This window comes from Myotis davidii, unplaced genomic scaffold (assembly GCF_000327345.1).
Source record: "Myotis davidii unplaced genomic scaffold, ASM32734v1 scaffold492, whole genome shotgun sequence".
NCBI classification, from domain to species: Eukaryota; Metazoa; Chordata; class Mammalia; order Chiroptera; family Vespertilionidae; genus Myotis; species Myotis davidii.
Window position 1 is genome coordinate 1,008,603 of NW_006284473.1, and position 27,027 is coordinate 1,035,629.

General features: G+C 41.6%; 1 pseudogene; it reads right to left on the minus strand.

Moving 5' to 3' along the window:
- Window positions 1-203: 203 nt before the first annotated feature.
- Window positions 204-27,027, minus strand: part of LOC102774622 — a 45,563-nt pseudogene continuing 18,739 nt past the window's right edge.

Sequence of the window (27,027 nt, forward strand, 5' to 3'; positions counted from 1 at the left end):
GTTCATTCTGAGGAAATCACATTTATTAGTATTGATTTGCAGATATTATACCAGCCTTGCATCCCTGGAATAAACCCCACTTGGTCATGGTGTACGTTCTTTCTAATGTAATGCTGGATCTGATTTGCTAGAATTTTGTTGAGGATTTTAGCATATATGTTCATCAAGGATATATTTTTTGGGGGGGAGGGGGTGGAGCAATATCTATTGTTCTGAGTCTCTTCCCCAAGCAAGAAGTCTCTTCCCGGGTGCTGCTGAGCGTCACGCCAGAGCAGGAAAGTCTTCAGGGTCGTCCGGGTTTGGAGCAACGTCTTGTGTCACCACTTCTGCTCTGGGTCCATAGTTCTCTGTCCTTCTGACCCTTCCCCAGCCTCCCCCTGTGCCACCTCTGGCTCCGCTCCCCGGAGAAGGTAGGTTACCAAAATTAATCTCCAGCCGGGATGTGATGTCATTGGCCGCCTTCCGGAACACATGGGCATCATCCTCACAGTAATCCTTTACTATATCATCTCTATATCGGGACTTGTGTATCACTACTGCTTTGGAAGGAACCGTGGACTCAGGTTTCCGGATGTTAAATTCAGGCTTCGGTCTGGTCTGTTCTTGCAGTTTTCCACTCATCTAGGGTCATCTCTTGAACTTGAGTTTCTTCTACCTCCAACTCAGGAACTTTCCCTGAGACCCCTCCTCTAGGGCTTCGGGGGACTCCTCCACCACCAGGGGCTCCTCCATAGGCGCAGCTGGCTCCACGTCACTGGTATCTTTACCGGATCCCCAGGTGCGAACTCCACATCCACCCATGTTGTCTTCAGTTCTGATTGCTATTTTATCATTCCCACCATATCTCTCAAATTCCCGGTTTCCTCTTTGGTCAAAACGATCAAAAGCTCTGTTCCCGGGACCACCGCGGCCTCTGCTCCGCAGCCCCCCTCTTGGGCCTCCACGTCCTCTCAGGGGTCTGTCTCGATCAAATCTGTCAACTGGTTTTTCTTCTGTAACCTTCTCAGGTGTGAAGTCCGCCTGCCTCTCGGTCTCATAAGGTTGATATTCCCTGTAGGATCTCTGCGTGGCTCTATCCAGTGTCACCTCTGTCCCCCCGGCTATCATTCCATCCTTGCTGCTCTCCTCTTCTAGGAGTTCGCTTCTGGCCCGGAGGCGTCCAGGTGCCGAGTCTATGAAAGAAGAACTTCCAGATGCCTTCTACGCCTCTTAGTTGTTCTCTGTGCCTGTCTATGCAGAGCAGAGGATAAATTGTGTATTTGAAGATTCCTGTGGGAGAAATTACCAAAAATAAAAGTCAGAAGGTTTTTAAACCTCTGAACTGATTTTCGTTTCCTTGTTTGACTGTCTATGCTTCACTAAGAAATATGATCTGATAGCTAAGAATCTGACCAGCCCACATGAGTTCAAGTCACAGCTTTACTATTTTTTAGTTCTGGGACCTTAGACATGTGACATGCTTCCGTTTTCTTATCTGTAAAATAGGGATGATAACTCATATCTGTGGGAGGCAGTTAGACATGAGCAGATCAAGGATGATGGCCCAGGTACAGAAGGTCACCAGGGTGGAAAGCCCCAGGCACCAAGCAAAGGACAATGGTAGGGCACCTTGTCCCCAAGATGACTTTTTCTCCCCTAGCATATCACTCCCTGGTCATGAGGTTTGGACCCCTTGACCTTTCCTCCCTAGAGATAGCATCCAGGCCTCAGTTGTATTTCAGCTCCAGGTACAGAAACCAGACCATTGCCCCCATGGCTGCCCTCAAGACCAGCTGTATTGAATAATGAACTCCTGCTCGGGCACTGACCAATTAATCAATGGAGACCTAGACCCTGAAAGAACATACCTGGAAAGCTGCTGAATATTCTATGAAGTATTCATAGAATATTTCCCTTGGGCCCTCCCCTAAAATCTCCACCCTTAAAATCCTTAGGATGGAGAACCTAGTACCTCTCCCTAGGCCTTTCCCTCCTGCACGCCCCCAGGTGCATTACCATTACCTTCCACACTCCCAAGCTATTAGGGCTCTTTCTTTTCCTCTAGAAGAGTGGTTCTCAACCTGTGGGTCGCGACCCCTTTGCGAATTGAACGACCCTTTCACAGGGGTCGCCTAAGACCATCGGAAAACATATATAATTACATATTGTTTTTGTGACTAATCACTATGCTTTAATTATGTTCAATTTGTAACAATGAAAATACATCCTGTATATCAGATATTTACATTACAATTCATAACAGTAGCAAAATTAGTTATGAAGTAGCAACGAAAATAATTTTATGGTTGGAGGTCACCACAACATGAGGAACTGTATTAAAGGGTCATGGCATTAGGAAGGTTGAGAACCACTGCTCTAGAACTTGTTTCCTAAGTTCATTTCTTCTAGGAATTACTTCTTGTACTTCTGTGTTTTACCGAATAAATATTCTCTTATAGTTTGGGTCTTGGCTCTGAATTCTTTCCTAGCCAGAACCCAAGTACTGAGGTTGCTTAACCCAGGTCCAGTCTCACCCCATAGGTCTAACACTTAGTGCCATTCCTGCCATCTATTACATATATATGAGTAATGCTAAGATGTTATACATAATGAAAAAAACCCACCCATAAGAGAGATGTATTTGGGAATCATTTTCTTTATATTTCCATTACAGTACATTATTTTGGAGTCTATTTTTTAGTCTATTTCTTTTCCTTTTGGTGTTTAGAAGAACCTTTGTTAAGGATGAAAAACTTGACCTAATTTTGGTATATAGTAAGGTGGAGGCTGCATTTTGGGTGCTTATCTCCCTGAAGACTGTCCATGGCTTAGTTCCTGGCCTGTCACTTTTGTTCTGAGGACTTCAGGTTCCCTATGCAACACAAACAGAGAACAGATGTTATGAGGCTGAGCTAAGGGTGGCCCATAGCACTGAGCGCCTTGACTGATGGGTGCAAACGCTTTCTCCTAGCAATTCAAGATTGCCAAGAATGAGTGAGCCAAAAAGCAAAGTTATGGCTTTTTGTAAACCCATAAGGAGTAGTTCTTAGTCTGCACTTGACAAGTCCGAGGGTTTTGAAGACTGTTTTGTGGTACAGCTAAATCCCCAGTGTGCAGTGTTCCCAGGGAAGAAAACCAATAACAACAGATCCCACAACTCATACCATTTGCTAAATGGGCTTCCTTGCAAGTGGGGCTCTGGAAGTAATCTCAATTTTCTGCTGCTTTGTCTCTGAAGGGTCAGCAAGGAGAATTTTCCTCATTTCAACTGCTTTTGTTTTTTTGTGACTATGGAAGGTGTGGAAAAGACTTTGCTTTTCATGTTTGCTTCCATTCCAATGCTTATTTTTATCAGCGTTACCTTTTGCGTGGCCCAACAATACTCAGAATTGACATAAAATTAACATCAAAATTCTATATTTCACCAGTTTTCACAAGGAAATGTCTCATAGCTATCTTTCAGTCACTAAGACTGAAAAGTGGAGGAGGCACGATGACAATGACCAAAATCAGGCAAGACAACTCAACCAGCTGATGTGTTGCAGAAATCCTGAAGACTTACATGATTCACACCAGTCTCCAAAAAAACACTTATTATCTGATTTTATTAACACTAATTTCTATTTTCACTGAAATGTGCTTTCATGTAACTGGAATAAACAGGATTTAATAATTCTCTAGAGACCAGATGCTGGTTTCTAGCAGAACTTGTAATTATGTCTGACAGACACCTGTGTTTTAAAGACCCAATTCACCACATTTTGAAGTTCAAATGGCCCCGTTTCATCATTGAAAATCCCTAAGCTCATATTCAATATGCTCTTGACCCTAACCAGCTGATCCTTGATGTTTAATATTTTGGGGTTTCATTCATCATTTGAATGGGTCCCTGAGGTAAGTCAGCTTACCCAGTAGGGGAAAGATTGGGTCTAAAAGACTTCTACTTATGATTTTCTTGGCCTGGGGAGTACAATAGCATGATTTGAGTGTCCTCACCTTTTAGATACCTAGTGTTCTCTTCCTGAATTCATGAAGAAGTGATTGAATCATCACCTATAAGAACTCAGGGATATAATACATTAATTACAGTAACATTTAGGAAAATTTTTAATTGAAATATATCTGACATACAACATTAAGTAAATTCAAGATATACAGCATGTTAATGTGGTACATTTATATATAGTAACTAGTAGCCCGGTGCATGAAATTCATGCACTGGGGTTGGGGGGGAGGGGCCCCTCAGTCTGGCCTTCACCCTCTCCAATCTGAGACCCCTCAGGGAATGTCCAACCACCTGTTTGTGCCCACACTTTTAATAGATAACAGCTCCATTGTTATTTCTTTCTTATGCTTAAAACCATTGGAATTAGTAGGTATTCAAAGTGTGTATACATTTTGGGGGGACACCCAGTATATCTCTAGTCAGTGGTGAAAGAAAGCAAAAGCAGAGCTGGCCCCAAGCAAGCGAGGCTTAGTCAGGGCAGCCATCACTCATGGGTGCTGGCACCCAAAGTGCACATTCCTCCTCTTAAGTCGCCCCCACAATCCCACTGTTTCACTGAGAGGACAGAATTCCTCTCCGCCTCTGGGTTCTTGATCTTGAACGCTGACCGAAGGCACCTCAGCGAGGGCTGCCTGTGCCCACCAGGTGTGTCTGTCTGCACCTGCTCCTGCCTCAGCACCTGCATTAACCCCCCAAGAGGTGATCTCGTATCTTCACTGGCCTCCATGGGAACAGGGCATTACCACTCCACCCTCTCACTGTCATCTCACAGGTGCCCACCCTCAGCACCCAGAACACCCAGACACTCTCCAAAGGATGTGAGCGCATCAGAGGGGATGTGTGCACATCCTGTGGGGGTGTTAGGCATGCTGGGTTGATGGAAGTGTGGTGGAGAGGTGGGGGGAACTTATGCATGCTTTGGTTTGCAACTGTTGCAGGCATGGGAGGGTGACAGTGTGTTGAGGGATGTTTGCACGCCAGGGGTGGATGTGCACACCAGAGGCCTCTGGCTTTGCAGATCTGCAAACACCTGTGGTGCGGCCAGGAGGACATCAGTCTGACCTGCCACGGTGGCTGTCCCTGCGATCCTGCACCTTCTGGGCCAGGAGGCGGATCTTGTGTAGCCACTCCTGGGCACTGATGGCCTGCAGGGGCTACTTCAGCTCAGCCTGCAGGCTCTGCTTGGCGTGCTCACAGCTGTCACCACCACCATGTGGGGAGTACAGGCTGCCCTCTGCTGGCCTGTCTCCCCTGTCCAAAGGCTCTCTGCGCTGCTCACCTGCCCAGAGTGACTGGGGCTGGGCGGAAGCCAGGTGTCCTGCCCTGCCCAAACCCGGCCGATCTGCCCCTGTGCGAGCTGCCGCCCCACCAGGAAGGGTCACTGATCCAGGTCCTGGGACCGCGGGCAGCCTCAAGTGCTGCCCCCCGCCCAACAGGGTCACAGATCCGTGTCTTGGTCCTGTGGACAGCCTCAAGAGCTGCCCCCCGCCCGCCAGGACATGGATCCAGGTCCCAGACTGCCGACAGCCTCCAGTGCTGCCCCCCACTCGGCAGGGTCACAGATCCAGGTCCAGGACTGCGGACAGCCTTGCCCGCTGCCGCCTGCCTTCAGTATGCAAATTAGCCACCATCTTGTTGCTTCAGGGTATGGATCCCCACTGGGGTGCCAGGCCAGCCTGGATGAGGGGATGATGGCTGTTTGCAGCTGGTCACACCCCCTTCAGGGTGGAGGTCCCCACTGAGGTGCCTGGCCAGTCTGGGTGAGGGGCTGAGAGGGTCGTTTTCAGGCTGGCGGCGACTGAAGCTCCCAACCTCTCCTTTTTTTCTTTTTATTCTGGGATTTATTTACCTTCTATGGCTGTCACTGGAACTGAGAGCTGGCTTTAGCTCTGAGGCTTGGCTCTAGCTCTGAGACCTTGGCTGCTGAAAGCAGGTACTGGGTTTGTTTGTGTTCTATAATTGAATCACTGGTGCGGTCCTGCTGGCTGAAGCCCGGCTGGCTGGAAGCAGGTTTCTGGAGTTTGTTTAGGTTCTATAATTGCAACATAGTTGCTTAGACTGCAGCTCAGAGGCTGGCAGCGGCAGGTGGGGAACCTTGGCTTCCTCCATCACTGAAGCAAGCAAGCCTCCTGTTTGCTTCAGCTGCCTGGCTGCCGGCCACCGGCCGCCATCTTAGTTGGCCGTTAATTTGCATATCATGCTGATTAGCCAATGGGAAGGGTGTCGGGGTTATGGCCAATTTGCATGTTTCTCTTTTATTAGATAGGATATGATTGCCATAATTATCGCCTCTATCATGTTATATACGTATTCTTTCTTTGTAGTTGTTGGAGTGATTAAATTCAAGTATCTTAGCAAATTTGATGAATGTAATATCATATTGTCTGTATTCAGTGTACTGTACATTAGAAATCTAGGACTTATTTACTATTCATTGTTTATTTTTACCCTTCACCATCTAACCTACTCCTACAGCCTTAACCACTGGTAACTATCATTTTACTCTCTGCTTTTATGGGTTTTGATTTTTAGATTCTACATATGAGTGATATTATATAGTATTTGTCTTCCTCTGTCTGACATCTCATTTAACAAACTTGTTCAAGATCTATCCATGTTGTCCCAAATGGCAAGATGTCCTGCTTTCTAATGGCTGAATGCTATTCCATCACATATATACCACATCTTCTTTATCCATTCATTCATTGGTAGATACTTATAGGTTGTTTGCATATTTTGGCTATTGTGAATAATGCTACAATAAACATGGGAGTGCATGTATCTCTTCATCTCCTTTGGGTGTATAGCCAGAAGTAGAATTGCTGGATGATATGGTAGATCTATTTTTAATTTTTTAAGGAATCTCTATATTGTTTTCTATAGTGATTGAACCAATTTATATCCCCACCAACAAAACACAAGGGTTTTCTTTTTCTTTTTTAAATATATTTTATTCATTTTTCACAGAGAGGAAGGGAGAGAGATAGAGAGTTAGAAACAGCAATGAGATGAGAGAGAAACACCAATCAGCTGCCTCCTGCACATTCCCCACTGGGGATATGCCCACAACCAAGGTGCATGCCCTTAACTGGAATTGAACCTGGGACACTTGAGTCTGCAGGCCAACGCTCTAGCCACTGAGCCAAACCGGTTAGGGCAAGGGTTTTCTTTTATCCACATCTTCGCCAACACTTATTATTTCTAGTCTTTTTTATAATGGCTATTCTAAAAGGTATGAGATGGTATTTAATCATGGTTTTTATTTGCCTTTTCCTGATGATTAATTATGTTGAGCATCTTTTCATGTACCTGTTGGCCATTTGAATGTCTATTTTTAGAAAAATGTCTATTTATTTCCTCTTCCCATTTCTTTAATTAGACATTTTTGTTATTGAATTGGGTGTGTCTATTTTTATTCTAGTATTATACTTTCATTACTATAGCTTTGTAGTATAGTTTGAAATAAAAAAGTATGATACCTTTGGCTTTGTTCTTTTTTCCTCAGGACTGCTTTGGCTATTTGGGGTCATTTATGTTTCCATACAAATTTTAGGGTCGTTTTTTTCTATTTCTGTAAAGAATGCCATTGCTATTTTATGGTATTGCATTGAATCTGTAAACTACTTTGTAGTATGGACATTTTAGCAGTATTCTTCAAAACCATGAACACAGGATGTTTTCCCATTTGTTTGTGTCTTCAATTTTTTTTCCCCCTCAAACTCTTTTAGTTTTATTTGTACAAATATTTCACTTCCTTGGTTAAATTTATTCCTGGGTATTTTATTGCTTCTGATGCTATTGTGAATGGGCTCATTTTCTTTATTTATTTTTCAGATGTTTCATTGTTAGCATATGGAACTTACTGAAATCATTAATTAGTTTCAAAATGTGTGTGTGTGTGTGTGGTGTGTGTGTGTGTGTGTGTGTGTGTATGTGTTGTTGTTGTTGTTGTTAATCCTCACTTACCCGAGGATATTTTTTCCATTAGTGTTTAGAGAGAGTGGAAGAGAGGGGGAGAGACAGAGAGAGGAAAACATTGATGTGAGAGAGACACATCGATTAGTTGCCTCCTGCACATGGCTCAGTCGGCATCAAGGTACATGCCCTTGACCAGGAATCTAACCTGTGACCCTTCAGTCCATGGGCTGACACTCTAACCACTGAGCAAAACCAGCTAGGGCAGTTCCAACAGTTTTTTGCTTGAGTTGTTTGGATTGATACAAAATAGTATCAATCATTCATCTGCACATAGTGACAGTTTTACTTCTTGCTTTCTGATTTGGATGCCTTTGTCTGCCAAAAATTCCTCATCAAGTATTTAATAAGGACTAGAGAAATGACTCTGAAAATGTCTCCTTTCTTTAGGTGAGAAACCTGAGCCTTTAATAATGGTGGCAATAATGTTTTTAAAAATCCTTAGTTATAAATGTATTTTTAAGGCATTGAGATTACTAGGAGGAAGTTTGGTTTCAAGAAGGGATAAGTAGTGTTTAAAGAAAAAAATATTATGGGGAAATAAGGAAACAAGAATATTAATAAATCAGTGAAAGCATAGTAGATGGGTTAGGAGAGACAGAGGACACAGCTGTCTGAGACTGAAATCTGTGAAGAAAAAAGTAGCAGGCATTTGGGTCTGATAGTTCTTGATACAGGAAATTGAACTATTTGAAACTCTTCCCAGTGTGGGATGTTCTAGGTGTTCAATATAGATTTTCCCCATTCCTTTTATATTATCACTACTATATACCACCAAACCTATCTCTTGTTTCTTATACATGCTCAGTGATGCTCAAACTGGAAGAGAAGGAATAGGTAGAATTTGAACAGGTAGATTGGATGAAGAGGATGTTATGAATGGTATGAGCAAAAACCAGGAGATGTATGGTGAGAATAAATATACCAGTAGGGTAGGGACAGAGGGACTACAGCTGAAGAAACTATACAGATTCTAAAAGAAGTCAAATATGCTTTTTTGTTTCAGAAGCTCAGAAGGCCTGGGACCTGCAGAGTTCAGGGGTTCTCTAATACTGTGTTCTACATTTTTCATGGATGCACTTCCATTAAACATTGTAAAGTTGTAGAATTTTCCAACCATGGCTTTAGCAATACCAGTTTTATCCTGTTAGTTTTCATCCAAGATATAGTTTTTTTTATAGCCTCTCCTGAGGATATGTTTATTGTTTTTAGAGAGAGACAGGAAGGGAGAGAGAGAGAGAGAGAGAGAGAAAGAAGAGAGAAACATCAATCAGTCACCTCCTGCACATGCCCCGACCAGAGATAGAACCTGCAACCTAGTTATGTGTCCTGACAGGTAATAAAACCTGCAATCTTTTGGTGTACGGGACGATGCTCCAAGCAACTGCACCACCCAGCCTGGGCTGTTTTATTTTTAAGCTGAAATAGCTGAGCTTCTGCATATTTTAATATGATGTATAGAAAGTATATTCCCAAGTCTCATCTTACATGCTGGTGTTCTGGAGACTGAAATAGAAAGAGAATGTTTGAGTCATTGCCATAGTCTATGGTTATTTTCCAGTTTCCTCTAACACATTGTCATTAATGTGCTATGATAAAACATAATGGCTCTGTAGTTTAGCATTGTTGCTTGTTATTAAAGAAACCTGGGTGTTTAAACATACCTCAGACTTCACAGAATGTATATCATGATCCCACTCCACATTCCTACCTATCTCCTCCTACTTTACATATACTAGTACACTCTGGTCAGAAATCAACTAAACTTTCCCCATTTTGCTCAAAGCATGACACAGTGCCTTTGCAACTATCATTCTCTCTTCCTGAACTGCCCTTTCCCTCTTCTTTGACTGGGGATCTACATCTCATCCTTTATAATTTATTTAAAAATTGGAAAATTGTGAAGAACCTTTCCTGTCTCTCCTGGCCTTAATTAATGAATCACTTCTTTGAGATTGCTAACACTTCACAGTATTTTTCTAGTCTTTCTAACTCAGTCTAGTGTCATTGGAACATATTTCAGCTAAATATTTCCTCAATGCACATATTTATTTAATGTTATCTTTCTAGGAAAATACTATGTTTAATGTACACACAGTTTTAAAACCAACAGTATCTTATTGTTAAAAGCAAATACACATACCACTTTTCTTCAGTATCCCAGAGTCGAATGTGTATATTTTTTTATATTCCTATTCTAAAAATTCTTACCTTAACCTTTGGTAGTGGTGTTTAAGGTCATGTGACATTATTTTTAATAAACCATGCTGGTGATGTAGGCCATTTTACCTTTAAAATAGGTAGAATAATTTTGAGATGTATTGAAGAATGCCAGAATTTTATTTTAATTATCTATTTGATTAAACTCTTGATTTTTTAAAAAATTGAATTACATGTCACTGGAAATTAAGCGTCTTCCTTCAGAAATTGTCTGAAATGGCCTCTGTTGCTACCCATGTATTCCCCCTGAACTGTTTAACTTGAAAAGTTCTATTATCTTTTTGAAATTTGGCAATTTCTACTGCCTTAATAGCATGGCCTGTCATGTGACTGCTGTTGACTGCCTATAGAACTTTTATTTTAGGGCTGCACTGTAATTTATTCTTTTTGAAGACAGTTAAATTAACAGCTATTCAAATTTTTGGTAATGTTCAACAGTTTCACCCTTATGTTCTTGCTCCAACATTTCATTTTTTAAATTTACTTTCTGGGAGGAGATTTAAAGAACCTCTAATGCTTCACAAGGATCAAGGACAGAATACAATTACAAAGAGACACCAATCTAAAAATCCCAAGATATTAAGGAATAAGTTCCCACAATCCTTTCCCGCCCCCCCCACACCTGCTCGCTTAACTCAACTCTGAAACTTATCAAAAAAGGGAAGACGCTGAGGCCGGTTTGGCTCAGTGGATAGAGCGTCGGCCTGTGGACTGAAGGGTCCCAGGTTCGATTCCGGTCAGGGGCGTGTACCTGGGTTGCGGGCACATCCCCAGTAGGAGATGTGCAGGAGGCGGCTCATCGATGTTTCTCTCTCATCGATGTTTCTAACTCTCTGTGAAAAATCAATAAAATATATTTTTTTAAAAAAAGGGAAGAGGATATTATGGGCTTTCTTTTTTTATGTATTCTTGAAAATGTAACAGCAATGGGTGGTTTCAAGATAGCTTCAGAGTAGGTGGGAGCTACATGCACCCCCTTCCAGTGCCAAACTGGACTTACAGCTAAATTCTAGAGCAATCAAACCAAATGACCAACTGAAGGACAGTTGGACAGGAGAATTACATTTGAGGACTTATAGAAGAAGCTACAAAGAGACTGGTAAGAAGGGCAAAGACAAGAAGAGGGCTTGTCCCTAACCCAGTGGTCGGCAAACTGTGGCTCGTGAGCCACATGTGGCTCTTTGGCCCCTTGAGTGTGGCTCTTCCACAAAATACCACGTGCGGGTGCGCACGTACAGTGCAATTGAAACTCTGTGGCCCATGCGCAGAAGTCAGTATTTTGTGGAAGAGCCACACCCAAGTGGCCAAAGAGCCGCATGTGGCTCGCGAGCCGCAGTTTGCCGACCACTGCCCTAACCCATGTGTGGTAGCTGAGAAGCTGGAGGGATATCTCAGATGCAAAAGTCCCCCCCTGAAGAGTGTAGGGGTTTCAATCCCATGCCAGAACCCAGACCCAGAGCACCAACGCCAGAAAATGGAGCCTGCATAGCATCTGGCAGTGAAAATCAGTGGGGACCCTGTCAGCCAGGAAGAAGAGGGAGTCTGCTAGAGTACCAGGTGCTCTCCTAAAGGCCAACACACAGGAGCTTTCTCTAGGCTCTCCGCTGGGGCTTCAACAGAGGGAAGGCGACTCAGAGCATAAAGAGGCATAAATAGAAGACCTGGGTGGTTTGTCCCCAAAACAAGATCTGGAAGATCAGCTCCTGAGGTCCCAGGCCTGAGTCAGTATCCCACACAGCCCTCAGGTACCAACTTCCCAGAATCAGGCACTCCTATTCTTAGAGCACCAGACTGGGGAGTGCACTAACCTGGCCCTCCAAATAGCAGTGACACCTCACTGCCAAGCTTGAGTCTGGCAGAAAGGACTATTAGCTGCACCCAACAAGGACCTTTGGCATGCTCTTTCTCTAGAGAAATTATAGGCAGACACTCAGACATTGAACTGTGAGGCTTTGGAATGGAATTTAGTCTTCCCCCACCTACAGGCTCAACCAGCACCACCCCCATCCCAATGGGACACTGTCTTGATCTGCTTTCCAAAGCCCCAGTAGCCCTGCCCTGGTGAACTTATTCCTACAGTGGGGTCAGCTGGCTGCACCCAACCTGAACCAGTGGCGAGTTTCTCTGGGGAGCTAGAGTTGGAGACCTGCAGAGACTGAGTGGTGTGGTTCTGGAGTAGGGGCCACATTTCCCCCATGGAGTTCCTGACCACTCTGCCCCCAAGTAGAGAACCCACTAGCTTTGTCCTCTCAACCCAAACACCCAACTACAGAGCTTGTACTATGCAGAAGGGGCAGTGAGATGTGGCCAGCTTGGGCCCACTCTACAGTCATTCTTCAAAAGGCTCTGGAGGAAGTCCAAGGAACTTCAAGGGGTAGCAGAATAGCCAACAGGTATTCTGCCAACCTCACAGAAGCGTAGACCTTTTATTGATCTGCCCCCAGCTGAGAGCTGCAGAAAGACGACCCATGTTGTCTTGGCTCTTCCCATGCACACCCAGGTCCAGTAGACACAGTCACAATCAGTAAATAGTGTGGCCTTGGTGGTAAAGATGCACATATTGGTTACACCTACATGTTCTTCCAAATACTCCCATTCAAAGGGGTATGAAACACAAGTAACGTTGGTTATGATATATATATATATAGCTTCATGTTTCAGTGACTTGATTTTAAACCCCATATCCCACTTAGGTTCTACTTTTAGTTCTATTGCCTGGCTCAACACTTACTATTCATTTTTGTCTACTTCTTCCTGCATTTAAATAAATGTTTGCCTTATATATTTTTTAAATCATCACAGAGGTAATTTTTTATGTTAATTTTTAGAGAGAATGAAAGGGATGGAAGAGGGAAGAAAGAGAGAGAGAGAGAGAGAGAGAGAGAGAGAGAGAGAGAGAGAGATCGTTCTGAAAGAGAGAAATACATCGGAGAAATACATTGATTGGTTGACTCCCTCATGAGCCCAGGCAGGGGCCAGGGATTGAACCTGCAGCTAAAGTACATGCCCTTGACTGAAAATCAAACCCGCAACCCTTCAGTCTGTGGGCCGATGCTCCAACCACTGAGAAAAACTGACCAGGGCTACTTTATGCATTTTGATGATATTATTTGGTGCTTAGAGATTCAGGACAATTAGCTCTTTATTATAGACTATACTTCATCATTATGAAATATCCTTCTTAGACCAATTTAACACTTTTTGCCCTGAATTCAAACTTTATTCTTTATTAATATGACTTGGGAATATTTCCCTCTAATATATCTCTAAAATTTTTCTAATTTGTTTTCTTTATGGATGCTATTAGTTATGTACATGTGGGAACTTGTCTTTAATATCCTTTTTCAATTCTCTTTATTTTTTTCAAGTGATTTATAATTCTTTTACTATCATCCAGCTTACTTTTAATATCATTCTATTGACTTCTTTTCTTCTCTGAGCCTTGTTTTCTTGTTCCAAATATTTTTCCCAGTTAATTTTCTTTAACTTTTTCGATATCACTGAAAAGGATTTGAAGAAATTATCTATTTCTTCTATAATTGCTACATGTGATTTTGGTGTGCCTCTTTTATATTAGCTTTCTTTCCATTTCTTTTTCTTGTAGTATCTACGTATGTTGGTTTTATGCCAGTTTCTTTATGATATTTTTATTACCTTTAAATGGGGCCATTCTTTTAGGGGTAGCTATTTGTTGGACAGTCTCAGAAAGGGCTGGAGGATTAAGCTGGGGCAACAGATAGCTGCATTATGCTTATGCTGTCTCAATTCTTTTCCAAAATTTCTGCCAGGAGACAGAGTGTTGCACTCTTCTCTCAGGGAGGTACCCATTAGTTTATCTTGCAATGGAGCAATGTATTGGGAATTCATGTTTATTAATTTTACTTTGCCAGTTTTAAACAACAACTATAAAATAATTCACCATCTATCTCTCTTTGCTATGTTGCTAATCTACTAGTTACAAAGATGGTGTGTCTGACTCATTCCTTACTTAGTCCCATATTGCCTGTCACGTTCCATATCTTGCTGTTTCAAATAACAAATCACTGGTCAGCACTGTGTCCCGTTCCTTTGTAGAATTCCATGCCCTGCCTGAGTTCTGTTAAGGTATGCATCTATTACACTCAACTGATTCCAAATATCACTGTATTCATATAGTTTTTTATTTAGTTTTATAGTAGCTATTACAATTTAAGATGAAATTTCCTTCTTTTTGTTCATTTTGTGCTTGTAGCCAGGTTCAGAGAAGAGAATCAAGGTAGAATCATCCTTACTTCATAATCTTTTTTTAAATCAATATATTTTTATTGATTTCAAAGAGGAAGGGGGAGGGAGCGAGAGATAGAAACATCAATGATGAGAGAGAATAATTGATTGGCTGCCTCCTGCATGTCCCCTACTGGGCATCAAGCCACAACCTGGGCATATGCCCTTGACCAGAATCAAACCTGGGATCTTTCAATCCACAGGCAGTTGTGCTATCCCCTGAGAAAACCAGCTAGAGTTACTTTGCAATATTTAACTCTATGTCTATAGACCAGTGGTTGTGAAACTTGTGACACAGATTGCAGTAGGTCCAAGATAAGGTCCTAGAATGTGCATTTCAGTTCCCAGGCAATGCTGATGGTACTGGGTCATAGACAACTGGGCTTACCTATTGGGAGGCAGATTTGAGTCCCATGTAATAAATTTCAGCTGGAAGTTTTTCTTTTTTAAAAAAAAATATATATTTTTTTGATTTTTTACAGAGAGGAAGGGAGAGAGATAGAGAGTTAGAAACATCGATGAGAGAGAAACATTGATCAGCTGCCTCTTGCACATCTCCTACTGGGGATGTGCCCGCAACCCAGATACATGCCCTTGACCGGAATCGAACCTGGGACCTTTCAGTCCGCAGGCCGACGCTCTATCCACTGAGCCAAACCGGTTTCGGCTGGAAGTTTTTCTTAATTCTTTATGTAAAAAGGGAAATATGTGCATGTTTGGTGAATCTGCTGTGGAAAGACTTTCTGAAAGTTCAGTAAAAAGTTTACAGCTATTGATTCTGTGGGAATAGTTTTGTTATTTTTTCCCCCTTAAATAACCATTCAGTTTTACTCATGATTAAGCTAGCGCTTTCTCCAGTTGGCCTCAAGTTTTCTAAGTGCAATTAAGGTGAGATATTAGGTGCTCAAATTACACAAAAGCAGGCACTTTTCTGGTCCTGAACTTCTATTCACAATTTTTAGCCATGAACTACCTGGTAAATGTCTGACATATTGAATCAATTTTACCATATAGCTAAAAATATTCCACCTGAATACTTTTCACTCTGGCCTCTGTATTTTCAGGCTTGGCATTTTGATGGTTTTTTTTTTAAATCTCTATCTCAATTGCTCTCCCTTCTCCAGCATAGGACAGAGATGTTGGCCCAGGCAATGCCATGTTTCATGCAGCCAAAAGCCCAAACACATTTGAAACTCTATGATTCAGAAATCTATAGGTTTGATAGAGGTAGTGAATTTTGTTGCTTACCTATTAATAATGAAACATCTGCAGTTGCAATAAATCTTAATTGAGTGGATGAAAACCTTAATTTTTAAAATTTAAAAATTCAAAAGCTGCATCTAAGGAAATAACTTAATGTTTTGTTTGTGGTTCAAGGTCACCTCTTTCAAAGGTGTCATTTCTGCTGCCTACTACTTGTAAGCTGCTGTGCACACAGTGTTCAGCCTGGACCCTTGTGGGAGCTGAAGGATAATTCCCACATTAATTCATCTATGCCAGAAATGCTGGACTGTAATCATGGGAAGCTTTGATGACTGGAAAGTATTCTAATCCCCTTTTAAAAAAATCTAATGTTGTTGATGAGAGGCGGGCAGAGTGGGCCCTTCAGGTTAGCCAAGGCTCTAGAAGAATTTATTGGGTTTAAGCTGAGTTCAGAGCCATGTGCCCCGAAAGCTATTTGAAGATATGCATAGTTGCCAGAAGAGCCAAAAGCACGAGAGCATCATAGCACTTTCACATGTTTTCTTCTTTACAATCCTTGTCCCTATACATAGCCCACAACTGGCGTACTATAATAATGACAGACAGAAATACTCATTAAGATCAAGAAGAAAAAGAATCAAGAACAAAGTGGGAGGGTTGCTTAAAAAATCAGCCAAAACAAATGAAAAAAAAAAAGTCAATTAAATAACAAGATGAAAACTGTCAGTCCTTCCAAAATGTTGTTCTTGTGTGGCCTGGCCCCTGGTTTGCCATGGGCCAGGCTGGAGTGAGTGCTGCTGTGGGTTTCCCACCACATACTCTCTCCACACCCTGGCCAGCTGTCACACGCTCCCTCTCCAAAGTGGGAAAAGACTCCTTTCTCTCTTACTGACTGAAAAGCTGCAGTTGCACTTGATCAAACTGGAAGCAAAAGGTACACAGTTACATATTTACACCTTCTTCAACCTTCCTGGTTTGTCATTTCAACAGTGTGCCCTTTTCATTTCCAGGGAGGGCTATAGACTTCCCGAAACGTGGGTACAGAATTTCTGCTGGTACCTGGGGGAAGCCTGGTTTGCTCTGTGTTCCTACCTGCATCTTTTTCTCAGTGATGCCATTAGCTAATAGAATTCTGTTTCAGTTGTCCCACTCAAATACAATACCATCTATATATAGAAAAGATTAATATGCAAAGTGTCCACTTGGGAGTTCGACCGGGAGACCGGGAGTTAGATCACTCACTCGTTATGACGTGTGCTGACCACCAGGGGTCGGTGTGAAATGAAGGAAGGCCCTGACCAGCAGCCGGAAGGCCCTGATCGTCCCTGATTGCCAGTCAGGCCTAGGGACCCTACCCGTGCATGAATTTCATGCACCGGGCCTCTAGTAAATAATAATAGCAACTGCTTTATTTATTATTTACCTTGAACTTTCATAGTATGCCGGGAGCCGGTCCATCCTTGCTGCTTGAGGAATGGAGATAAGAAACGCCCTAACCTTTGGAATAGAGATTGATAAGATTGGAATCAACTGGTATAAATACAGATGTAACAATACAACAGAACACAGAACCTAGAGACACAGAACCTAGAGATAGAACCTAGCGAGAGAACATGGCAAAAGATCCTGGACAGAACCTGGACACAGAACCTGGCAAAAGAACCTGGAGACAGAACCTGGCTACAGAACCTGGATAGAACATGGCAAGAGAACCTGACGAGAACCTGGTGACTGAACCTGGCTGGAGAACCTGGACAGAACCTGGCTGGAGAACCTAGCGAGGGAACATGGCTACAGAACCTGACTGGAGAACCTACAGAACCTGGCTGGAGAACCTAGCAAGAGAACATGGACACAGAACCTGGCTGGAGATCCTAAACAGAACTTGGCTGGAGATTGTGGCTAGAGATCCTGGCAAGGCTGCTGATCAACTGAACACTGTCTCCGTGTCATTCCTTCTTCGCTGACTCCGTCCACACCTTTGGGGACCCCTGGACCTGTTGGGGTTGGACCCCAGCATCAGTAATTTTAGTAGTAAAGGTATTAATATGAAGAAGAGGTTTACTCAGAGTTCCAATGTAGGCCCTGGTATGATTTTTCAAACACCTCACCCAAGGGAGTTTGTGCCCACATAAACCCACCCAGCAGAAAGCTGTTTACAGTTCAGGCAGATAATTTGGTGCCAGTGAACTGACTTAGAGCTTAGTATGCGGACCTCTGACTGCACAAAAAGGCTGACCAGTTGAAAAAGTTCACTGTCCTCATAAGTCTCAGAGATTTGACTGGGGATGTAGAAAGCGGATTTAGCTTGGCATGTGAGGCTGCCGATTGAAAACATTTCAAGTATGCAACCTAGACTTGTTTTCCCCCAAAGAAGGACTAATATGGAAATCTAGGCTCATGGAGACCCCGCCGGAAGTTCCTCACATTATTATGAGTATCATTCTTTCTCAAAAGTTAAACGGACATGCAGCTAAGGAATAAAGCATTCTAGCTATGTGTTTGTTAAAGATTATGTCTTCATTGGAATTTTACAGCATCAATGGGAATAATAATAATAAAAAGAATTTACTGAATCAAAGTGCTAAATCTCACAATTAAAGTAAAAAACTAGAACCAACTGGCTTTATAAGGCCTGGATGTCCATGCCACTGTATTAAATTAATACAACCAGGAGTTAGTTATAAATATCGATTCCTTCATTAAAAAAATAGTGGGAAAAAACCCACTATGAAAAGGAAATCAGAATATTTCATGAAAGTCTTAAAAAACATAAATATAAAAGCAATTATGAACCTAGAATTAGCTTCTTTTTTCCCAGATTCTTCTACTTTGTAGTACTTCTCACAGCAAGAAATTTTGGCAATAGCAGCATTTGTTCACAATAAATATATGTAGAATTTTGCCATAGAGCCTAGTTTTGGGGGAAAAATGAAAAGAAATAATAACAATAACAAAATTACAAAGGGAATAGAGAAAAATATAAGAGTAATTGAATTTCTTTAATCTCTATGACTAAAGTAAATGTGATGATTTTTATTTTATTTTTATTTTTTGGTTATCCCTCATCCAAGGATATTTTTCATTGATTTTTTTCTATTCTTTTCCGGAGAGAACATAAGGGAGGGGAGAGACACAGAGAGAAACATTGATGTGAGAGAGACACATCGATTGGTTGCCTCCTGCACGACCAGGGCCAGGGATTGAGGTACCTCTCTTGACCAGAATTATACCCGGGACCCTTCAGTCTGCGGACCAACACTCTATCCACTGAGCCAAACCAGCTAGGGCTAAATGTGATTTTTAAGTGACTATCAGACCTGCTGCTATTTTCTGAACTACAAGTCTATTGTAGCAGGCATGAGATTGGAGGCCTGACCTCCCTGCCTTCCTGCTGGCCTGGCTTCTCCTTTCCATGTTGCCCCGCGACACTCTGTATAGAGCTGTGTCAGCATTTACCTCTTGCATTTACATGTTCATCTCTCTCAGGATTCAGAAATATTTGGAGATCAGAGTCTGGATCCTATATAACTTCTAACGTTGTCCCACTTGTAAATTACTCAGAGTTACTAAGGAATTTTTTATATTTCCTGCCATTTTCTTTTATTTGGGAGTGGGGGAAGGTGAAGTAGGGTTGAAGAAGGGAAGGGGGGCAGGGGCACAGAGGAGATAAGGATGACTTACCTATTTCCATTTAGGCAAGTGAGTACCAAAGAACTGGTTATTCAGGTTTTGGAGATTCTGGCTGACAGAGCTTCCTTGGAACCCAGGTGGAAAGTGATGTGTAGAGTTGGGGAGAGTGTTCTTGTACCATATAGACAGGAAATTTGGGGAGCTTCTGCAGGCAGTTCCCTTGGCAGGCTTGTTGGAGACCTTAGGGTTGGCAGTGCTAAGTGAGGCTTCTCAGACCTGAGGATGTACTTCCCAGCATACCATGGTACAGTTTTAAGGAATTGAACTTCCCCTTGATGTTCTGGGAAATTCTTGGTCATCCTGGCTCCTGCTTCTCCCCAAGGAGAGGCAGAGCAGGGATAGCTTCTGACATAGAACTTCAGATGGATCAGCTGACCAGGGACTATTCCTGACTTTGCTGTGAGAAGTGACATTCAGGGGTCTGTGTTGGGGGCTGGATTGTTCTGATTATAGGAAGAGCAGAGAGAATCTGTCCTGGGGATGGGGGATGTCATGGCCAATATTAGCCAGATTTGGTTCCATTTCGGAGTAAATGATGAACAAAAAGACTCAGATAGTAATCTCTCCAGAGAACAACACTGAATCATATGGAGCCACATGGGAAATGAGTTCTCTACTTTCTTCCCCTTCCACCCTCTCCTTTCTCCTTCTCAGTTTTCCCTTCTACTCCCCTCCCCTCTCTCCTCCTGCCCTCTCCTCTCTTCTCTCCTCTTCTTACTTTCTCTCAGGATTTTGGTTTCTATGAAGCCCCAAATAAGGAGAAATAAAAGACAGGGGTTATAATCCATGTCAGCTTTGATTTAAACTATTTATATAAGTCAGTATCCAAGTAGGAAAATAGAAACCACTTAAAGTATTTAAAATATGGAAATTTAATAAGGTGAATTGGTTTTATATATGACGAAAGATCTGAGAAACCAAATAATAGAGTGGCAACCCAGATATTAGTAACAATGGAAGGGTATTTTTAAAATTGAAATATAATTGACATATAACGTTATGTAAATCTAGGGTGTGCAATGTATTGATTTGATGCATTTATATATTGCCATATGATTTTTTCAGGATCCTAGGGGTTGAGGTCATGCAGTGGAATATAGAACTGCAGCTGGTCTTTCATGCCATAAAGCCATGTGGGAAATGCAGCCTGAGGCAGAAAGAGAGGTAGAAATGCTCAGGCTCTTACTTTTCTGCTGCTTTCTAATCTCCCCACAGGTTGCTTCTTCTTAGCTGAAGCCAGAGCCTGCTGAAAACTTGGGAAATGCAGCCTTCAGGGGGCAGTACGTCCTTATTACAGAGCAGACCTAGGGGGCAAGAGAGGAATATGGATTTGAGAGCAAATAGACCAAGGTTCAGTCCACTCTTCTTCTATTAGCCTTCTGGGTAATATTTTGGAGAAAAATGAGTTTACATGTGTATGTGTGGTTGTGTGTGTGTGTGTGTGTGTGTGTGTTGGGGGTGTAGGTCTGAAATTGAGAGAAATTTTTAACTTTCCTGTCAGAAGACTTGAAGTTTATGCTGACTTGATACTCAACTTTTAGACTAAAAGATCATATTCAATGTGAATTCATTTCACAGACTTTAATAAACATTATAATTTGCCACCGTTTCAATTGAGCTTATCTAAAACTGTATTCCAAATGAGTAGCAGCAGATAGAATTTTATTCTAAAATGTATAAAGAGCCAAACAATTCAATTAAGGGGTGTTCTGTCCTTACCCTGAAGTGGTAATATTCATTTCTTGTTATAATTATCATGGAAGAATTAACCTTAAAGGAAGCAGATGTGTTTATATTAATTTATTCATGATGCTGCCACCATGGATGGGAAAACTTATTTGGATAAAATACAAATTGGCTTAAGGGTTTAATAAAGATCAACTATTTGATGGCTAAAAATGTTTAATTAACATTTTTTTCCTTTTTTATTTTTATGTGTCTCTTACTTTTTCTGTTTTTAGCCAAGAGAGACAGTACTGAAATGTCATTAAAAAATGTTGATTTTGCAGTATTTCTCTGCCCTTGGGAACAGGAAATACCTAGAATTCTGCTAGTAAGATGGTTCTTATGAAATTCCTCCTGTAATTTTTATAATGAAGGGGATTAAATATGTTTGGGTGAGTATCCAGCATTTGAATTTTGTCATTCTGATGCTCCAGACCCATTGACGTTTCCCCAAAATGTTCCCTCATGCATATGTTAGAGAATTACTTTTAAGATCAAATAATGAGTACAATTGAGTCTGTGCTGGTTTTGGATTTCATACTCCTTATGAATGTAAAATAGATTAAATAGAAAACACTTGAGAAGTAATGAATTCCAACAATAATATCAACTGGTGTAACGAAGAGGTTGAAGCAAGTGACTTTTTGACGGCATAAAGTGTATTGGCATTTTCTGCTCTTCAGGAGGAAAGAAGTTAGGGCTAGGTGGTGCGGGTCAGTTCACTGAAGGCCCCCTGGGTTACCTAGACGGCTCTGTGGCCTGTGTGGGGAACTCCTGGTTATCTGAGCCATGGAACTGATTTAGCAACAAAGTTCATAAAATAATGTCGCATAGAAACCAAAATTGAAAAATTATGCTGTTCTCATCTTTCTTGAATCATGGGAAAGAATGACCTTTCTCCTTAGAATTTAGTTACTTGCGATCCTTGTCTTATGTTTATACTTCCGTAGCTATAGATAATTTCATTGGCTTAGTCAACATTTGAGAGAAAAAGAAAACCAGGTTAATATTCACTGGGTGCCCACCATGTTCTGGTCTCCGTGTGAGGTGCTTGGCAATGAAAGGAGGAATAACAGGCATTATTTAATTGACAAATGGATGGCTTGTCTGTCACAGCCATAGACTGCACTCAGTTATCAGTACTGGAAGCAAATTATGGAGGGTCATAGTCTTGTCTTAATGAAGTTAGAAAGCAGGTGGACTGTTGCCTGTTTATTCTCAAATCCATTCTCCTGCCCTCCTCCCCTCTTTTCTCTGCTCCCCTCTCTGTGTGACAGAGAAGCTATCCTTGTTATTTCCAAGACTTGTTTGCTAATTAGCTCCTCCCTAGGAGTAGCACTTGGGAGAACTGTCAGGAGATAGCAGGTGGGGAGGAAGGAATAATGCAGATACTTACTTCTACCTCTCTCTGCTTTAGGGAAGCGGTGACTGTCTCCTGTGAATCTCCATCTCCTTCCAGAGAGCTTGTTCTTCTGTGGCCCCAGTCCTCACTGTCTGAGCCTGCTGGGTTCCAGCTTCTACTGTATCTTCAGCTCCTGAACTCTGGTGACATCATTTCCTTCCTTGATCCAACCAGCTCTTGGAATGATAGCAGTTGGACATTTCTGGTTGCTTTTCCTTCCAATATTTTCTCTTTGGGCTTTCTAATACCTTTGTGACAAATATTCCAAGGTAAAGTCCTTCTGTTGAATTACAAGGTACGGGCATTGGTGTCCAGCTGTACTATGAATGATGCAGAGTCTTAGAGATGTAAGTTAAAGTCCACTTATGACCCATCATGAGAAAGCAATTTGGAAAAGTCATTTAACTGTCCAAGGATGTTTCCTCATCCATATTGTGGCTTAATACTGACCTCGAGAAATGGAGCTTAAATGAGATTCCTATCATGGCACTGGGCACAGTGCAAGCATCCAATAAATCTTAGCTCTTAAGCCTATGATTTAAAAACCAGGGCACTGTTCTTTAAACACTCTAATACATAGAATCCTAGGGAAAAACAGGAAAAGTATCATGATCATATGAGTAAAACATCCATTTAAAAGGGTGTGTGGGTTGTTGGAAAGGTCATAGAGTACAAATTGGAGTTGTTTGGACATACTGTCTATGGAGAAGAGTAAAGTGTCTGGGAGAAAAAGATGAGACTAGGGTGTTTTCCAGGGAAAGGGTCAACTGGGAGGCAAGGGTTGGCTAAAAGACCTTAAGGCGTGACTGTGAAACAAGAAGTGTGGGCAGCAAGTAGTTACAAAAGCTGAGGGCACGTAAGGATAGCTTCCGGCTGTGGGAACTGTCTACAGATTAATGCAAATCCAAAGTATCAGGGGAGAATACTCCCTGTGTAGAAGAAAGCCATGTTATTTCTCTCTTGTTGTTACACAGTTTTACTAATCTACATTGAACATGACATCAGAGCCCTTTCATGACATATTTGGTGATTGGAAATGGGCAGCTGCTTGAAACAGAAAAATTTGTAAGCTTACCTCAGTTTATAGAACCTTATCCAAGGAAAATTTTAGATAGTCATCCAAAGCTTAATTGATTTAAATACATTCTTTACCTCCTTCCTTCCTTTTACTGGAAATGACATTCAGCGAAGCATGATTATTAATGTGATTGATGTGAGATTTATTATCTAATAGATCCATTTGTCTCAGGTTGTGATGGAAAAACACTTTGGTTAACTTACTAAGCATGTTAGAGTGTGATAGCAGCTTGGAAGATAGTAGGTGCTCAATTAGTGCTTGGTGAAATAAATGTGCATTGAATAAAAATACTGGCAACATGAAATGACACATTTTCCAGAACTTTAAAAAGACAATCCCAGTTTAAAGATATTGTCCCTGACTTTATTATTGTCTACACAACAAAGCATAGAGGTTGTCTGGCTTCTCAGAGAGCTTGCCTTTTCCTGATCACTGAGAGCAAGAGGATCACTCTGGGCCTCCTCTAAGCTGGCTCATGTATCTTCTTCGTGCTAAATTTATGCTCAGGCAAAATCTGGTACCAAGGGGACTGTGCAAATGGTTGCTTGGGTTCCAATGCTTGACAATGGACACCCTATTTTTTTTGTCTATACAGACAGATAGTACTTCTCTCAGCTACCATGAGGGACACCTGTTACCTTTGCTATTTGGGGGGGGGGGAGAGGGAGGAGGGGGGGGTCCTGGGAGAACTACTTATAAACACAGATTTGGGGATAAAGGCATGGAAACTTGATGTCAGAAGAAAAGTTCCATGATTCAGTCTTATTTATACTCTGGTTGAAGTTATAACATTTAGTTAACAACCTCATGTGGACTTCCTTTAAATGAATTTACGCTTTCTCATAGGATTGTTGCTAATCCTCCCTACTCTACCTTTTTCAGTATTCCAAGTAAATTTTCCTTTAAAAGGGGAGTAATTTAATATGCTTTTAAGTACAGCTGTTGTTATTTTATGTTGGGGAAAACAATACCCAAAGTTCTAAGTAAGAACAGAGTGGTGTTCCTTTCAAATATATGTATACACTGGGATTTTTACTTCCAATAAGATTGCCCTGAAAAATAAATACAGTTTCAAATAGCCACATTGAGTATCCTAAAATGCTCTAAGATATTTTGGCACCATAGATGAAAATTAGTTTGTGGTTTATTCAAATTACTCCACATGAGAAAAAAATAGCTCAGTAAATAAATGGAAACCAATTTCTTAATGTTTCTCATTTGCCTAATGGCTTTCCCAAGGAATAAATAATAAACAATGAAATAGAAAGTTCATGAAAGACACAAGACATTCTTATGGCCATGGGGTTTCTTTCCATGCTTTTATAGCTTTATAGTTTCTTTTTTGAAACCATCACCTATGTTACTCCATCATTGTCGACATTAAAGCACAATAGTCACCCATTTCCAATTGTTTTTGCCTCCTCTGTTTTTTCTTCTTATATCTTCCTTCTCCCACTCCTCCTTTTCTTCCATTTCTTGGAGAGATTCTGGTAACAAGAAGATGAAGAATGGTGCAGTGGAAGAAGTAGCAGTCTCAGTGCCAAGGGAGATGGGTTTAAGTCTCAATTTATCATTTACATTTTGGGTGACTTTGGGCAGTGTATCTAAACTTATTGGATATCATTTTCATAGTCTATATGAGCTTATCAATACTTTCTCTTGTCACAATGTTTGTCATAAGATTTAAAAAAATAGCAAGGTACTAATGTTAGATAGGACAAGGGTCTTAAGGTCTGGGCAGTTCTAAATGTTATTTTTGCTAAATGTGAAAATGTAGTATAGTATTTTGCAGATGCAGCTATAAGTAGGATGAGCTTGACAGGAACTCAACCAGATAAATTTAGCCAATTGCAAAGAAGAAATCAACATGTAATTGACCAAAGAGTGTATATAAGCAATGGCTAAGCCCCCCTTTACAGAGACATGGCTTTGGATATGAATACTTGCTCCAAGTAAATAAACTACATCTTGCAACAACCACTTCTCCTTAATTAGAGCACCCCAAGCAGTGAACCTATTTGTCACTCTCGAAGGAGTTCTTGTCCTCCCACCAAAATAGAAATCAAGAGAGAAGGAGAAACAGATGCAAAAGAAGGGGTTTACTGGTAACAAAGTGGAGGGAAAGAAGAAAGAGAGAGAGAGCTAGATGCATCAAGGGACCACTCATTAATGAAGAAAGAATATGGCTCCCAAACTGTTGATGGGGCCTGGCTTATACAGGGTGGGTTCTTCACGTAGGTGCAGAGTAGTTTTCTTTGCTTCCCAGGTTCTACTCAGGAGCTAGTATCCACCACAGCGGGCTCAGGGCAGAGCTCTGTGCTTTCCAGGAATTCTTTTCTTTCCCAGGCAGGCGTGGACCCGCACATGCACAGACCAAAGCTCTTTGGGGAATGCCTGAAAAGAAATTTAAACTTATAAGAGGCTCAAAAAACCACACCAAAAACTGAAGAGCCTTCCCATCCATTTAAGGGAGGCTCAGTCTGTCTCATCTTGAGTTCAGTAGCACTATCATTGCCTTGCTGTAAGTGTAGGACAGTGGTTGGCAAACTGCGGCTCGTGAGCCACATGCAGCTCTTTGGCCCCTTGAGTGTGGCTCTTCCACAAAATACCACATGCGGGCACACACGTACAGTGTGAAGTTGACTTAAAACTTTAAAGTTTTTTAAGTTAATTTTAGGGAACATTGTGGAGTGAAAGAAGATGTAGTGTCGAGGATTGAGAAAGGTATGTTGAGATGATTTGGACATATAGAGAGGATGAACAAAAGCAGATAGACAAAACAAGTATTCAAGACGAATGTGGATGGAAGAGTTGACCTCAGCGAACGTACCTCAATCAGACTGAGGATGTTTTTAGCAAAGGCCAGCTTAGGAGTACCCTAATTAAGTTAATAACAATGTACCTACCTATATAGTTTAAGTTTAAAAAATTTGGCTCTCAAAATAAATTTCAATCGTTGTACTGTTGATATTTGGCTCTGTTGACTAATGAGTTATATGTCTTTGTGTGGGTGTATGTGTGTATGTGATAGATAGGTTAAAAAAGGAATCCTATATAATAAAAGGCTAATATGCAAATTGTTCCCTCGAGAGTTCAACCGGGAGTTCAATGGCTCACTATGATGTGTGCTGAACACCAGGGGGCGGTGCGGAACATGGCAGGCGGCCAGCAGCAGTGGCAGGGTGCTGAGGAAGCAAGGGAAGGAGGAAGTGGGGAGGTCAGGAGGCAGGGAACCTGATCTGCCCTGATTGCCGCCAGGCCTAGCAACCCTACCCGTGCACAAATTTCGTGCACCAGGCCTGTAGTAAGAAATAATATCACAGAACAAGTATGAAAACAACTATGGTTAGGACAGTGATCTTTATTCACTTCTTTATTCCCAGTTCCTGGCATATGGCAGGCCCTACATATGTCAACTGGATTTCATAAATTGCAAGTTTTAATTTAAAACATCACATTCAGCCCTGCTGTGTCGCTCAGTGG